The following is an 18835-nucleotide window of genomic DNA, read 5'->3' on the forward strand; positions in this document are numbered from 1 at the left end:
GACCGACAAAATACTCTCGATACCGATATCTGTTTAAATCAAGTTAATACTAGTATATTACCCTATTCATTATACCAGTTGGACTCAAAAGTACGTAGGCTAACATAAAAAATGGCGCTACTAGTATTAACTACATATGATTTTTAGTTAACCCTAACATTCAAAAGACACGTGTACAAATTAGTCAGCTGTCTATTAGCTTGTGAGAGAATAATTTGAGTGAACCAACTTTTTTTAGTTCTAAAACAAGTTGGGATACCGGAAGCTGGGCACTTTAACAATGGATGAAAAGGAATTTTGTGTGTTAATAAAGCCTTGCGTTTTGGCAGAAAAAAAATACTGTTAAAGCCAAAGACTTTGCCCCAGAAAAAACAATCGTTTCTGTTTGGGGAGGCTGTTTATATAATAGTTCGCACTTATGTCGTGTTTGCAATTATATATTTCGGTCACGCTCCTCCAAAGGCAGAGATGAGGCAGCGTCTGAAGAGTTGTCTTTTCCCTGGACGAAATTGTCAGTCACTTTTTTGAATGGTTTGGCAAGCATATGCGAAGCGAAATGAACACTGAGCGCAATGTACGCAGTAGACGCCCGAAAGAGGCTGTTACCGTCGAAAACATAAAAAAGTCAACAAAGTAATTTTGAATGACCGCAAAGTGAAGTTGATTGAGATAGCTGAGGCTCTAAATAAATCAAAGGAACGTGTTACACATATCGTGCTTGAAGGCGTGCAAACATTTTGTTCAAAGTAAGTTCCTCACGAACTTACAATCGACGAAAAACAACAATGAGTTGACGATTCTAAGCAGTGTTTAAAGCTCTTCCTCCTTGAACACCAGGAATTTATGTGATATGTGACAATGGACGAAACATGGTTCCATTATATATCAAACTTAGTTGTGCTGTTTGGTGAAAAGCGCACTATTACTTACACAGTTATAATAAGTTAAAATTTTCACCTTTGTGCAAATTTGCATCTGCATATTGTAGCAAACATAAACGTTACGAGGTACGTATAAAATGGGTAAAAGCATAACCAAGTATTATTTATTTAAGAAAACACAAAACCTTTCATTCAGGATATCGAACACTTCTGTTGCGTTAATGACAAAAACGGTTCTTTGCTTACCGACGGTGAAGCAGCAGATTTTCATTTAAGAATTTGTTCATCCTCGACCTCCTCAAGCATTGCTGATACTTGGAGAAATTCCATGTACCAGCGCCACTGAAGTCGAGCAAGCAATAAAACGAATGAAATCGTGGAAAATAACAAGACTGGCAAGAACGCACGATCGTTCTAAACCGAAAAAGAAAGGTAGTCCAGCAGAATGTTCCAATTACCGTAAGAATCCGTTGCTGTCCCATACCATAAAGATTTTTGAACGCAGTTTTCATTCAAATAACTGTGAATTAAGTTGGGTTTGACAAGAACTGCGGAGCTACTGACGCAATACACGCTGGAAAATTAGTTATGGAGAAACACCGTGAGAATCATCGCTCTCTTTACATTGCATTTCTGGATTTAGAGAAGCCGATTGATCGTGCGCCCTACGAACTCATTTGGTACGGAAAGCACCGTCCAGCGCCCCATAAACTGCTTTATACAGATGGTGTTTCCCGGCGTTTCATAGCATAAAAAAAAATGATAATTTACAGTCCCCGCACTCCCTCCGTTTCTATCAAATGTTTGAAAAGTATAAATCGAAGCCTGTATTCGGCGAAAAAAAATGTACACGGACGTTTCGCCTTAACGTTGAAGGATGTTACTCACTGCATACGAGGGGATTTCCAGTTGCCATCTTTTCGCGAAATTTCGTGTCAATTAGAATAATCACTTTTGACTAGTTTAAGAAAATTACCCATGCATTTGATTTTTGACAGCACTTTATATAAGCGACAGATCAATTGATGGACACCATAGGTGGTGTACTCATTAATGCAGATAGGAAGAGCACTATGACTAATGAGTCTGAGAACCTTAATTTTGTTGGGGTTTGCCTTCAGTCCGAATCAGCTTGAGTCCTTCTCCAAATCCAGAGCAAAGGTCCATACTCTGAGAGAAAGCAAACCATCATCATAGTCAAGGGATTTGATAGAACATGTCAAAGACCATTGAAGTTCTCCACGTCTTCCGGACAAGGCTTAATATTAACCTCGGGTCCGGATATTTTCTCTACGGCCGTGCCTGCGTAGAGCATTTGAAGTGATAAATTGCCTCACAATAATCTTAAGTCAGGACTATCCGGAATAGAAAGTATCCTGCTCTCTATTGATTAAGCCCGCAATAACCCCTCCAATTGATGCAGCGACTGGAGTGTGATGGTATCTGAGATGAATTTACTTTTGTAGTTCAGTCATTAAAGCTTTCATTATTTATTCCACTGACTTCTAACATACCTCATTTTAAAGGTCTTCTCAATGATGAATGAGCTTTACATCAATTTCTACTAAAAGTTACTGGTTTTGTGTTATTTGACCTTGAAAGTATTAACTTCTTTTTAAGGTTTTGTGTAAACATGTATTAAATTAAAGGTCTCGGTTAGTACTTTTCGAAGCCGGTCTTAGTTTTGACATTTCTTGGAAAGGTGGGGAGTGCGGGGTTTGAAAGTGATCATTTCTTTACGGGGGCCATTCTCAGAAACTACCCAACCAAAAAATCTGAAAAAAATCAGCAGGCTGCCACTATATGGTGCCTGGGCTCCGAAATCGCTTTCATACCAATATCTGCTCAAATAAAGTTAATAATAATATAGTACTATAATTTGTTGTAATTGGCTAAAAACCCCCCTTAAGTCCATCGAAATTTTGCAGTTGTGTAGGCTATCATGTAGAGCATGATCTTACTAAGTTTGGTGGAAATCAAACTATTGCTAACTAAGTTATAATACGTCAAAGTTGTTGCTTCTCTGAAAATTGAAGACTATGAATGTCAATATCACCCGAAAGTGGATACTCTCACATAACATATGAATATATTACGTGCTACGTAATAAGAAATACACAAAACCTTTCGTACCTGAAGCGTCCGGTTTCCCGACTTGTTTAGAAATTACGAACTTCCGTTTGACGAACTATAACTCAGTCTATATTGCACCTACCAAAAAATAAAACGATTCATTCTTTGTGTTATTTATTATGCCTTATTTCTGGTTAATGTCATTTCTACATAAAATTCATGGTTTTCGAGTTAGTTGCAAGAAACCTTTAAAAACATGCATTTTTCGATAAAAAACGACATGTTTGAATACGAATAACTCGAAAACTATTAGTTGTACGAAAAATTCTCACATAACATTTTTTGTTTATAATTTACCATTTAATCGATTTCTGTGGTTATTTGGGCGGAGGGGGCCCACATCGGCGTTATATAACTTTTGTTTCTTATCCCACCCTCTACCCCAGCCAAATTGCATGTTAATCGGTTTTGACTGAAAGAATTCAGAGGTCATACCCGATGTCCAGCTTTAATAACTGGACTATTGTGTAGAGCAGCAGGTCATAATCGCATGTTACAAAAGGTGGAGTTTTATAGGATCGGATAATGGGGTTGGGATACGGTTGAAAACCATCGTGAAATGATTTTTCCTCCTCTTAAGCTGCTCATCACCATGAATGAGAAGCTAGACCATTAACGCCGTTGCCCGTTACATTAAAAGACTTGCGATCACTTGCAAGGTCTTTCATGACGCCTTTGCCTTCCTGCTCATCCCAATAATACCACCTACACCCGGGTGCCGAAAGTGACTCGTGTTGAGCTGAGGCTCTCTACCTATACAAGTAGATGCGGACGCAGAGCGCAACTGAAGGGAAGTGCATTATCCCACAAACCATCATCATCATCATCAACAGCGCAAACGACCGGTATCCGGTCTAGGTCTGCCTTAATAAGGAACTCCAGACATACCGGTTTTGCGCCCAGGTCCACCAATTCGATATCCCTAAAAGCTGTTTGGCGTCCTGACCTACGCCATCGCTCCATCTTAGGCAGGGTTTGCCTCGTCTTCTTCTTCTATCATAGATATTGCCCTTATAGACTTTCCGGGTGGGATCATCCTCATCCATACGGATTAAGTGACCCGCCCACCGTAACTTATTGAGCCGGATTTGATCCACAACCGGACGGTCATGGTTTCGCTCATAGATTTCGTCGTTATGTAGGCTACGGAATCGTCCATCCTCATGTAGGGGGCCAAAAATTCTTCGGAGGATTCTTCTCTCGAACGCGACCAAGAGTTCGCAATTCTTCTTGCTAAGAACCCAAGTTTCCGAAGAACACATGAGGACTGGCACTGGCACAAACCATGTCTATCTAAGGTGCTGGGACTAATGCATGGGACATTAATAATTGGCATTTGCAAAGCAAATAGTCCCTTGCGCAGTTCTCATAACGAATTCATTCAAATTAGTTACATTCAAAAGTAAAAGCCGAAAACGAAAAGCGCCAAATTGCAAATGGCGTAATCTGTCATCACAGCGAATCTTGCCGACGTGGAGTGAACTTTGCCGATCCAAAATGTTCATTGTACATTGAAACTGCGTACGGATCGGAGCTTGTCTTGTGCGCACTACGCATTCGTCTCAATTGTGTTTCCCGCTATATACACCAAAAATGTGTTCGTTTCCATGCATTTTCTCTTGAAATATTACCAGATAACGGTACTTACTAAAGCATTTTGGTGCATAGTGTGCCGGCATTGCGTTGACATATATAACTTTGTTAGTAATAGTGTGATTACCACCAAACTTAGCAGGATCATGCTCTATGCTATAGCCTGCATTTCTGTGGTTAGAATAAATTTAAGGGAGGTTTTACTGTTACTTACTTAAAATTATAGTAATATTTTATTATTAACTTTATTTATACACATATCGATGATGATGATAGTGGCAGCCTCATGATTTCATAACAGATTTCTCGGTTGTGTAGTTTCTGGCAATGGGTTCGTGAAGAAATGATCTGTTTCGACCCCCCAAACGCAACAGTTGTCAAAACTAAGTGAGTGCAATGTTACGAGGTGGCGAGAAGGCTGGCTTGAGGGATTTCCTTTGTTGAGTATTTCGCCAATAATAATTTAATTTATTTGTTTTCAATCATTTTTTTCGGTCTCTATTTTTTATCGTACGGATTTTCATCCATTTTAAAAAGGAAAGTAACACAACACTGCTTATCATTGAATTCAATACAAATCGCTAAGTTTGGATAACTGATAAACAACGTATAAGTAAAGACTGACTGCAGATTGACTCTAAGAATAACCTTGCAGGACCAATTTAAAACTAGTTTGGCATCAGTCTCAATCTGTCATCAGTTAATTTGACCACACCAGGACAGATTTTATTTGAAAATTTCAATAACTTTCGCCAGTCTGGTTCATCAGTCGTTGCGTTTACACCATCAGTCAGACTGTCGCCAGACTCTGTACTTTTATTATTCTGACCAAAAAATGCAAAATACTAATATTACGTTTTGTATACTCTTCAGAGTGATGATTCTGATCTCTTCGAAATGCAATTCTGCAAAATTAACGGCTTTATCTATTGCCCGAGTAAAAGATAAGTTAGTGAATCGCCATGTTGAGTTAGTAAATTGTTTGTCTTACTTGAAGATGTTTTCTTCATACGTGAGCATGTTTACATTGATCGAGAAGGCTTATAAGGTATTGTCTTACAATTGACTGTGATTTCGCGAATTTAGAAATTTATGAGCTTGATCGTTATCGATGAGCCATCGTTACAAATAGGAGAGTTCACATGAGGCGGCGGATGTGAGAGCAGTGACGTAGCGTGGCATTGGGGACTGGCTTGGGGTTTTTTCCTCGGAGTGAGATGGTCGCCGTTGAAGTCGAATGAAGACTAGAGAGTGTTAAAAAAATGTCCGTCCTCATCTTATAGAATTTGAGATAAAAAAAATCCTGGCAGTTGGCGCCGTTGGTCGACGGAATTGTGCTGGCGGAGTTCCAGAAGTTCATTGTGGGTAGGGAGTTGTATTTGTTACTATTATACATTATTTGAATAGTTTGTTAAAGTCCTGCACCAGGGACTCGATTTTTTTTTGACGAATCAGCAAGCACGTAAAGGAGCATTCGTACACGGTTGAGAATACAAAATATTCCGTCATATTTTGCCAAACTCCAAGATACACATATGTATGTACATACATATTAACGACACAATTGCTGTGTTCATCCAAAATAAACATCGCATGACGATGTACACACAATATATAAATTGATGTAACGCATCTTCACGCATTTCCACTTACTCTGTGCACAAAAGCATACATATATATGCAATGTACGTAAATTAAAAACCGCTGGTAACCAGACACACCAGACAAATATGTCTATTATATTGTTTACTACCCACGAGCTTTATTAGCAAATAACTAAAAAAAGCCCAAAAAGGAAAACTAAAACCTCCCATGGGCGACATATAAGTTATGCATACACGTCTTTGGGTGCAATAAATTTACCTGAAATATGAAACTTTGACCATCCTTAAACTTTGTTAATAATAGTTAGACCAAGTTCAAACTTTCCAGAATTGTGACCTATATTAGCGCTTAAGGGGGTCATCCCGTGTGTCGGATCCGAGGAATCGAATTTTTTTTTCACATCAATTGTATCTCGATATAATTTAAGCCGACCACCGTAATAAAGCGCGTATTTATCGGTCCGAATGGCGTTCAAATGGCTTATTCAGAACATATTCCTACGGTCCGCAAACTAGGATAATCGCGATTCATCCAGTAGTTTTTTTTATTCATTAAAACATTATTCAATAAAACACCGAAATTCACAAAAAAAAAGTTTAACAGGGCATCAAAAATTTAGTTTTTAATATTTTTTAATCCTAGTTTGCGGACTGTAGTTAAGTCAGCATGTCAAAATGCTGTTTACTTTTTTTCTTAACATGATCGCAGCACCCTCTAGCGTGGCAGCAGAAAAACACCTTCTTTTGGAGATTGGTGTATAAATTGCTCTATATTTTAATAGTGAACTATGCTATCGGGCAGGAAAAATTATTACGTATGCTCAAGATGTTAATAAATAGATGGTGGAAAATTCGTATTTGTATCTTGATGCAGTTCTTCACAAAAAAATTCTGGAAAAGGGGAAAAAACAGCCTTCACATGGGATGACCCCCTTAAGCTGATGTAAAATTTTGTACCGCTGGAATGAACTTAAGGGGGGAAACCCCAATTTTTAAAACATGGTAACATACTATTCTTAACTTTATTTGTGCGGATATCGGAACGTGATGTATTTTTAGGCTTAAATTTCATATAGATACATCACTGTGTTCTTTTTCAAATTTTTCGTTTGGACAGGTTCTGAAAACGAGACCTGTTTCATTTTTTTGAGCACACATTTTGATCCCTATCGCCCCTATGTTTCAGTACTAAGTACTAATCGAGCCCTTTAATTTGATATGCCACATGACCATATTCTGTGAAAAAAAATTTACACCCCTCTTCCGCATGTATGGGGAGTCTCATTTTAAACTCAACCCAAAGCGGCGCCACTCACTGTATGTAAGGGGACACACAGACCAAATTTTCGTGATAATCCGTTTAGGTGTTTCCGAGTAAATCGGGTGTGACAGACAGACAGACGGACAGATGGACAGCCGGACAGACAAACATTGAATTGATTTTAAAAAGGTTTTGTTTCACACAACCTTAAAAAGAAAACCCAGAACAAGAACTGACGTCGATTCCAGCAAATGTTTTGATGTGATTTCTTAGCACATATACATGCAGGTACTTTGTATGAAATGGTTTCGTAGACTGAGGAAGGTACTATTTTAGTGACCAACGCTAATTATTGATGTTAGTTGTATTAGTTTCATTGATTCCATATATAATAAGCTGTGAAACCGGAAGCTGGGCGCTTCAGGTATGCAATGTTTTGTTTGCCTCTTGTGTGAGTATATTTGAGTGTAGAACTATCCCATTTGTACGTATGGTAGCCCGTTATGTATGGTATATGCATTTAGCAAGTCAGATTTATTATAGTACTTCGGGTTGTAAATTTATACGGTAAAGACGACTTTGAACTACTGTAACTTTGTTACTAATAGTATGATTTTGATCAAACTTGGAGATAATATGCTTCATATTATATTTTATACCATTATCAACTTTTATAACTCTGAGATAAACTTAAGGGGGGTTTTTACTAAATTTTCCCAAAAATGTGGTAATATTCTATTATTAACTTAATTTGAACAAATATCAATATGGAGAGTATTTTGAGAGCTGGACACCATATAGAGGCTGCTTCATGAATTTTTTCAAATTTTTGGGTTGGGTAGTTTCTGAGAATGGGTCCATTAAAGAAATCATCACTTTCCACCCCTCCCACTCCCCGCATTTCTAACAAATCTCGAAACTAAGACCAGCTTTGAAAAGTACTCATCTGAGAGATAAGACTGAGGCCTTTTATTTGATACCAACCATGACTATATTTGGTAAAAAAAAATTTTGCACTCCTCTTTTGCATGTATGGGGACCCCCATAAATCTCAACGTAAAAGGATACTACTCACTGCATATCTGGGCGTTCACAGTTCCCACCTTCTCAGCAAATTTCGTGTCAACCGATATAGCCGTTTCTGAGAAAAGCTCATATAACAGACATTGAGATTGAACCGATTTTAATATAGTTCGGTTTTGCAAACAAAACCTTAAAAAGAAATATTTTGAAAAATTAAATAAACAAGTAGGGAAACCGAAAGCTGCACGGTTCAGGTGTGAAAGGTTTTGTGTATTTCTTATATATAAAAATATTTGAGTGGACATTTGTACCTATCATGTAATGTATAATATGCATATATTATATCAGAATATGCACTTTAGCGTGATACTGACATTGGAAGTCTTATTATTTACATTGAAATGACAACTTTGACTTTTTGTGAAAAGTGCGTGTGACAGAGAGACAAAAAGACAGATAGAAGCCGATTCAGATCCACGAAGTGCCACATATAAATCAGTGATATCATCACTGAAAGGCAAGCGCTCCCCACCGATCACTTGTCCTAAGTTACTGCTGAATATAGTGAATATCCTCTTCCCAGGAAATGTACACTATACGAGCTTCCGGCAATGCAGTTAAACTCCGACGACGTTCCTGTAGTGTTAGATGGGAAAGTTCCGATGGCTGGATGGCATCCCTAATGTAGCCTTGAAAATGGCAGCCAGAGTAGTACCAAGTAAGCTTGCCCAAGTTTGTACAACATGCCTTAGAAAAGGAGTATTCCCCAAGCAATGAAAAAGTATTCTCCAAGCAATGGAAAAGCGCATTACTGACACCGAAGTCAGGTAAACGTTTGGGTGACCCCTCCTCCTGTAGACCGATATGTTTGGTCAATATCATTGGCAAATTAGAGTGACATACAATAACTTCCTTCCAATTGCAAAAATGGAATGAGACCTTTCTGATGGGCAATTTGGATTATTTAAGGCGAGATCATCCGTCTACGTAATCAATATGGTAATTGGTCTCGCGCGGACTGCAATAGAGGAAGGCAAATGTAGTGCGGTGGTAACCGTAAATGTAAAGAATGGGGGCACTAGTGAAACTACAGGCCTCGATATGTCGAATTTCTCCTGGTAAGGGAGCTGTATTGCCACTCGGACGGAGGATTGAAAATATTCCAGACAACTTGCGGTGTACCACAGGGTACTGTCCTAGGTCCCTATGGTCCCTATGCTATGGTTAATTGTGTATGATGGAGAGTTAACACAACGCCTTCCCAACATAGAACAATTCGCTTTGCGGATCATATCAGGATTACAATAGTAGCAAAACCCTAGGCGAAATCGAAATATATGCAAAGAAAGCGATATGGAGGATCAATTTTTTGTTAATAAATTCCGGCCTGCTACTTGCTCAAAATACAACAGGAGTAATTCTACGCGGCAAGAGAACAACAACGTGAAAAAATAATTTACTCCCAACCGGCACTAAGTTTCATGAAATACATTGAGTGTGTAGCATGTAAAGCGTCTCCTTCGCTGTAACGACCTCTAGAATCCTACCGAACATCGATGGGCCAAGACAAAGTCGACGTCTTCTTCTTTCAAGGATAGTCTTTTCTGTGGTATTCAGCAGCTGCAGTATGGGCAACAGTGCTGAAAAATAAACTAAACTGTAAGAAACTAGGAATGGCGTATCGGGACATGCCATGCTTACTGAACAACATCAGGAGAAGCAGCATGCGTGCTAATACAGTTACTCACAATAGACATTCTAACGAATGAAGGCTGACGCCTCTACGATAAAACATATGCAACCGAAGAGTCTAATGCAATTCGAAAATGGCTGGCACGGCGGGAATCTGTCGCAGAATGGCAAAAGGTATGGAACGAGTCACAAAGTGGTCGTTGGATATACCGTATCATTCCGGAAATTCAAACGTGGATTGAACGAAGCCACGGGGACGCAGTCAATAATACATAGATTTGGGCACGGCGATTCGCCATACTACCCAAGATGCGTTAATATGGCTGAACATGTGGAGCAAGGTGTGTTTGATCGAACCAAGTTTACTATGTATTGGACGAAATTGGAGGCAGTTCACTTGAAAATATTATAGAGTTCATGCTGGAGTCAACGAAGCCTTCGAAACACTTGGCTAGTTTACGCAGGAAGAATTTCGAAGAAAAGAAGAATGGGAGAGAACCACAACGAGTTGCGCGACGCAATGCTTTAGAGCAGTCCCGCGGAGAAAGTGAGTGAGTAAGGGTCAATAGTAAGTTTCGAACCTTTCCACTTTCCAACGATAAAAAAAAGGTTTTAAACAACAAAATGATTATTTATAAGTTAATATTGAAAATATGCTAATATGCGATATGATGTCGGAATGAGAAATAGGAATCTAAAATAAGGATAATGGAAATAATGGTAGTAAATAGGACGAAAAGGAAAAATGTTACCTACAAGCAATTGAGTCGTCTCATCAGCCCACAGAGTAAAGGCAAAAGAAATAATTGCCAATTAGGTATGCGCATGGCGTAATTTTTTGGATACATTATTAACTGCACAGATTATCAGTTAATGAAACAATTTCAATATGTAGTTGAAAATTGGCTTAAAGTGTCAAGAGGTGGTCATCCTATCGTAAAGATCACACGAAGTTGTGTGAGGTGAGCAACTCATTCAAAGTTGTGGTTTTCCATAGATAAGACAAATAATTAGATCACTTCACAAGCACTTCCAGGTAAGAAAATGAAATAAAAACGATTTCTTCAATTTGTAGGTACTGTTGTCCATATACAGTACAACAATATTAGTGAAAGCAGTAGTTTTGATAACAACCTTTTTTAAATTTCAATATATTCCTCATTGGAAGTTCTGACAGAAGGTTGTATTGAAACTCATCAGTTGCAGATGTGAAAAAATCGTACGCCATAATTTTCATTACAAAAAGTCAAAGCTGCCCATTCATCCAGTTTCGAGTCACGCCAACAGACAAATAAAGGAATGACGAATATTCACCTGAATTTGACTCGCTATCTACGTAGTTTCCCAATTTATACATTAAAAGTTGTGGAAATACTATACTCTGATTCCAGGTCTATTCTACTATCATCGATCACGACTTGTCACGGATTCTGTTCCTTCAAACAAAGTTAATATATTTCGAATCACAAATCGATAAAATATAGTCAGTTGCAATGAACTAAATAGTTTACCTCAAACTCATTTAGAGTGTTTTCACAAAATGGGTAGCTTTCACACCAAGTAAACATGTAATGAATGTATTCAATCCAGATTGGAGCAAATAAAGTTTATTGTGCACTTTCAGACCAGTGGAACAAAAGCGGTTTTGAGTTCCTATTAAACGGCCTATTTTTATTTACCCCAGCCTGGTATGTGTTAATTCACAAATTATGTGCGAAACTGATTCAACAGTTCGTAATTATCTTCATACAGAAAATCACCGTTGTTATCTTATCACTTTTCGACATCTATATAATTCGGCGAGTTGGATAATTTATCGAAATGTTTGTTTGTAGTCGTTCTAGTTGTGACACCGTGAAACGCTAGGATGGTTCGGAGAGGGTGCAAAGAAAAGCACTGGAATGGATTACTGGCAAATTGTAATGATAGTCATTTTTGTTACATCGTTAATATTTGTGATTGTGAGTGCTAAAACGGGGAATACGTTGCTTCAACAGGATTTTGAAATGTTCACTATTTTTGGTTGCAGTATTACTGGTGCAGATATGTAGTTCGAATGAAATCCTCATCCAATAGGCGTGTCTTAGAAAGCAGGCGGACTAACGTGGGGCAATGTAAGTTATTCGTTATTCAATTGTTGACGAACCAGCTTGTTAACACTTTAATATTTTCACTGCTAGCTCCGTCGGTGTATTCAATTACTACTGTAGTTTTAGAAAACCCAGTAAGACCTAGAAGACCATCAACACGAGACTCATCCTTGGACTTACCACCCTCATATGCAGAAGCCACACGAACACAACAACCACCATAAATGGTTTTTATTGAAAATACAGGTGTTGTTATGTAGATTGCTATGTTTGAAAGTGGTTAATTAAGCAGTATTAAACAATTTAATAAGCAAGCCTTGATTTAAGTTCAAGGTTCCGTTACTTCAGCGTTAAACTCACAGACACTCAGGGATAAGTGATAGTCTTAAATTATATTTCTAATTGCACTTCCCACATTTGTTGTAAATTATATCATGGTTCTAACTCTAAGGTGATAATTTATTATAAGCCTTCTTACATCCCAGTGAATCTAAACGGCAATAAAAATGTTCACATATGAATAGTTACATTTTCAATTCATCAGTTTATCAGTGACATTACGATTATAAATAACAAAATGTTCATGTTGAAGTCGGTCTAACTCCATCAACTACAATCGATATAAGCAATGGGAATCCTCATAACCATACATTGTTTTTATTTGTCTTGTGCCGACATACGTGAATGATTTTGATGGATATTAGTTCATTATTTTTTCATGTGGACAATTGTTTATTTCGAACATGTTTAAGTTTGTGTTAATTAAAAGTGTTTCACTCTTTACAGGCTTAAGTAGATGGATTTTAAACATAAATTGATAAAATTAACAATTCACAGAGGTGCCAGTTATAGTCGTTCTCGGTGTGCATTGAAATACGAATCCTATTTTTGCAATTTTGTATGCAACAACTATCTGTTGACCGAAAGAATGATAATAGTATGTTTTCCCTACTATGTCCAATGGCATTTATTATCGTAACGATTTTAGAAATTAGTTCAGTAAGTTTTCAATAGAAGAGAAGTGGATCCTTTTTGAAAATCGGAATAAACTGGTGCAAAGCAATTTTTTAAAAAGTTTGATTGAATATGTTGATGAACGAATTTATCAGTAACCTTTAGAAAATTTAGATATCTGTAAACATGCACCGAAGGTTCATTGTAAAACTGGAGTCGAATCGCATTATGGTATGGTTTGAACGCAGTTTGAATCAAGTTATACTTCAAGGTTGTTCTTTTTAATAAATACTCCCCCACAAAATCATACGTCCAACCTATTTTTTCAAAAGTGTTATACTAATTTCTTCTATTTACGAGATTTGCTTCATCTGCTCAATTCAATGGAAGTCCTTCGACAAATTTTGTATACGTTAAGCACATTATAACAATATTATTATTAGGATAAAATGCATTTTTTGCAAAATAGATCTCTACAAAATTATACATCCACTTTGCAAAACAATCAAATTTCATATTAATACCTACTTTTTGGTTAATTATCTGAAATAGGCGGTTATCCATTGACCGGACTAAATTTTGGAACAAGTTATTATCTAATTCACCCCATGTAAACAAAATTTAGATATTAAAGTATTAAATACTTTGGGTTTGAAGATAATTGAAGGATTGTCCAATTCGTCTCAATAAGATTTAGATCAGAAAACTACGCTGGTCAATTTAGAAGGGAAATCTGAGCAACTTGAAACGAACGGTTAGTAGCATTTGGTAAACGGATGGTATAATTACCCTGCTGAAAGGCTAACAACAAGTTCGCAGCATGCATACTTATCTATTCGAGCCGCAGGAAAGCCAGTCGAACTTTAAGATGCATACTAACTGCATACCAAATCAACTTTTAAATTTATCTGTCCCATCCAGAATCTAACTATTATCACCTGACTAAATGATCAAATCAACAAATCCTCAAGATTGCAATTATGATAATTAAATTGAGAAAATTTGTACGTAAATTGTTATAAGCAAATTCTGTTCTTTGTTTTCATTAATTAACGCAGGTGCTTCCAACATTTTAGATCTTTTAATAATCTTGCCTTAGCAATTCGTTTGTCTTACAGTCTCAGCATATCGACTTTCGAATTCGCAGTAATTTCGTTGTAGGAAACTGTCGAACTTGATCCTGCGTTCATAATGTGACATTTATCGCATGTTTGGAGCTGACCTGAATGCTGTTTTAACCAGTAATTACTGTATGCTTTGCAAATTTTTTTAAAAATATCCTAACTATCCCTGCAAATATGAATCACGTATTTGCTATAATAATAAAGTAATTTAGGTTTATGCCCAATCAAAGTATCCCAATAAACAAATTTCTCAAAAAACCAAAGTCAGTCAATAAGAAATCGAAAAAATAGGGTGGTCGTATAATTTTGAGAGGGATGTATGAATATCCAATCTTTCAGGGCTGGATCATCCTCGCCACTGGGACCTATTGAGTCAGATTTTCCATATAATCAGACAATCATGGTACCGCTCATAATATCATATATAAATTACATATAATATGGTCCGTATTCCATCTTCTTGTAGGGAGCTAGCGAGGACTAGGCTGGTTTCATTTCTCTAGTCAGTCTTATCAATGTGGTCGGAATACCAAATTCTCCCATGGCCGGGTACAGTTTTACCTTGGCTATGTAATTTTAGGCGACCTTGTAGTCGGTGAAGAGATGATGCAACTTATGGTGATACTGCAACAGTTTTTCATTACTTGCCGCAGGGAAGAATTCCGATCTGTCAAATATTACAGAATGCAGCACAAAATTTTACTTGAATAACTAAAAGAGTAAGAATACTAAAGGTTTTCTGTTTTTAAGGTTTTGTGTGAAACAAAACCTTATTAAAATCGGTCTATTGTCTGTGTGTCTATCTGTCTGTCTGTCACACGCAAGGAAACGGTTATAGTGATTGATACCAAATTTGCTGGAAAGGTGGGAACTGTGAACGCTAGCGCATATAGTGAGTTACATCATTCTGCGTCGAATTTAAGGGGGGTCTCCATACATGCAAAATGGAGGTGTACATTTTGTTTCCACCAAATATAGTCCCGATTAGCACTTTCCGAAGCCTGTCTTTATTTTGACATTTGTTGGAAAGGTGGGAGTGAGGGGGTCGAAAGCGATAATTTCTTTAACGGACCCATTCTCAGAAACTACTTAACCGAAAAATTTGAAAAAAAACAAGAGGCTCCCAATATATGGTGCTTAGGCTCCGAAATACCCTCCATACCGATATCTGTTCAAGAAAAGTTAATAATAGAATATTACCATAATTTTCAGTAATTGGCTGCATCATCATTTTTGTTTTTAATGGCATTGCACGCATTTTCTTAGGTTGCTTGTACCGGAACTTGTCACCAAAACATATCAGGAAAGATTTGTGTGATGGGCTAACTCCAACTATAAGTTATTTATTATTATTATTTATTTTTCTCCTTACCTGATTTCAGTATTTTATTTTTGTTTTACTAAGGATAGTAACAAGTACATTGTCTCAAGCCTTCCTCCTTTATCTGGGCTTGGGACTACCATACTATATATATAAATAACACGGCGTAATTCATATATCACTCTGAAAATAGCAATAAGCTTCTTCGGGATGACTCTCTTGAGTAAAAAATTCCAAATACACTCTCTGTTCACAATATCGAAGGCCGATACAGGAGGATGGAGAGCGGTAAACAACCTGTTCTCTGTCGATCAATCTTTCAATTTGTTTCTTCATGCATTCCAAGTTTATTTTAGCCGGTAGTTTTGTGACGGAAAGAAACCCGCAAATACCCCTCAAATTGTCGCGTTCAACACGGAATATTAGTATTTTCCTCTACATGGACAATTCTATGCCGACCGTTGACGTCCTTGATCAGACCACCGAAGGATTTGGGACCACCGCAAAATTCTTTTGTGATGAGCGGATACAACAGGCTGGACTCCTGATATTCCTCACAGTATTGAAGCTCGGACAATTCGCGCTCCCCACCACTTGCAGTGATTAAAAGAGCCTCCAATCTCTTAGGTTTATCAATCCATTTTCACGAATCCGCGGGAGACAGATCCTGTGACGCCCTTCGACCGAAAAAAGGTATTTTCAATTAAGGCTCATTGCTTACATTTTAAGGGGAAATATTTGCCTTCCAATCAGCAAGATAGTTTCCACCTTGTCCAGTGACAGCTGAATCGTGTTGGTGATCAATTTGGAGGCCCGAATTTCTTCAACCTTGCAATAAACAGTGAATGCAATCTGCAAGGGAAGGTAAATCACAGCTCTTAAATTTGCCACCGATTGCAACATGGTCAATCGTTGCCGCTTATTTGAAACGCAATTGATCTTGTTATCTCACCTTTAGGAAGCTCCTTTTGAACTACATTTTATTTATTTATTTATTTAATGAGGACAATACACAGAAAACAAATTCCTTATTACATATTGTCCTCAGAGGAAGGAGCAAGTGAATGACTTAATTTACGCTTAAAACTAGAGAAGGAAACATGGACCCAAGCTGTAGGGCGTTGTAGGACCGGCATAGCCTCGGGATCGGAGAGTGGAAGTAAATCTCGAGCTCCGCGAAGGGTACATCCAAAATATCCGCACTAGGTGTGTTATGAGACGAGGCGGTACGGAAAGTAATATCCGAGTTCGCGGAGCAGTTCATCAGAGAATTGCAGAGTTTGGAAAGAGTACACATATGAAGGAAGATACGACGTTGCTGTAGGGAGGGGAGATTGAGGGTACGGAGCCGTGGCGGATAATCAACCCGTGAAAGGTTCTTTTTGTAAAAGAGGGTCCGGGTAAATTTGCGTTGTACAACTTCAAGAGCGCGGCAGTCACGAATGCGGAAGAGGGACTAGACTACACAGCAATATTTAAGAATGCTTCTGACAAGGGATTTGAAGAGTGTTAAGGAGGGCTGGATCGAGGTAAAGTCGGAGGAGGAACGTAGGATAAAACCAGGCATTTTGGAAGCTCTATTGATGATGTCAACGAAGTGGAAATTGAAATAAAATTTGTCGTCGAATATTACACCCAGGTATTTGAAGGAGGTCAGTAGTGAAAGGGAGAGAATAGGAAAAGGATGTTGGGGAAGGTTTAAGCGAATAGCACATCCAGTGGCATTTGTTGACATTCAGTCTCAGCTTGTTGTTCATAGAAGGACTCCATCTCCTCGAAACATGGGTAAAATTTTATTAGTAAAATATTTCGAAATTTACAGGTAGCACACAAATTATTATTTTTAGTTGCCTTTTTCGACAAGCAGCGAGCGTGGTAGACAGATGCCTCCTCTTTCAAATCCAAAGCCAATGAACTGAGCTATTTGAGAAATGCTACCATAGTCTGGTAAACTCCTTCGTGTTCAGATAGTTACATAGTCACAAAACTATATAAGTATGCCCATCAGAAGTATAGATTGCTACTGAAGAGATTAGATTTTTGTCTGATGCTTGTAGTCCAGCCTATAATTAGTAGATAAAGGAATAACTTTACCCGAAACTAAAATTTTGTAGTTTGGGTAAAGTTGCTACTGAAGGAAATGTGAGTAAAACATTGAATAGTCACAGTCAGTTCATAAGAATACTTCAGATACGGCACTTTGATAATGACTCGCCTGTAAAAAATCATTCAAATAATTCCTTCATTGTAACAAGTGACTGAAAGAGTTACAAAGTTGCAGATTAGCATCTTGTAACTCTCGGTAGTATATAAATTAGTTTCCAAATTCTACACGATGTGCAACTTGAGCGAGTATCTTTGCTACATATATCGGTTGAAATTGGAATGTCTAAGCAAGGGAAGGTAATGGCCCTAGGGTGAATACTTCACTAGTATCCTGGTGAGCATTTCAGGAATTGAACATAAAGTACATCCAATAATTGAATGAAGCTAATGACTTCCCCGCGCGAGTAACTTGTGATTTCGAAGAGTATTTTGAGTCCTCATTCAGATGAAAACTGCACTTTCTAACAAAAGTTAGATAAAATTAGTTACCAATACGGAGAAATATTTTTCGTATTCTCGATAGTTTCTGGAGAGTTACGCACATCGCCTTTTCTTCCGTTTAGCTTGAATTTTTGGAAATTTCAAATCTTAGATGTTGATTGTTAAGATCCCTAAAAAGGGCCCGCATTTTCAGGATAATAATTGCAGAAGTGACCCTTCCCAACATCTAGTTGATAGGTAAAAACTGGTAATAATCATCATCATCATCAACGGCGCAACAACCGGTATTCGGTCTAGGCCTGCCTTAATAAGGAACTCTAGACATCCCGGTTCTGCGCCGAGGTCCACCAATTCGATATACCTAAAAGCTATCTGGCGTCCTGGCCTACGCCATCGCTCCATTTTAGGCAGGGTCTGTCTCGTCTTCTTTTTCTACCATAGATATTGTCTTTTTAGACTTTCCAGGTGGGATCTCATCCATACGGATTAAGTGACCCGCCCACCGTAACCTATTGAGCCGGATTTTATCCACAACCAGACGGTCGTGGTATCGCTCATAGATTTCGTCGTTGTGTAGACTACGGAATCGTCCATCCTCATCTAGGGGGCCAA

The sequence above is a fragment of the Hermetia illucens genome, chromosome 1 (assembly GCF_905115235.1).
Source record: "Hermetia illucens chromosome 1, iHerIll2.2.curated.20191125, whole genome shotgun sequence".
NCBI lineage: Eukaryota > Metazoa > Arthropoda > Insecta > Diptera > Stratiomyidae > Hermetia > Hermetia illucens.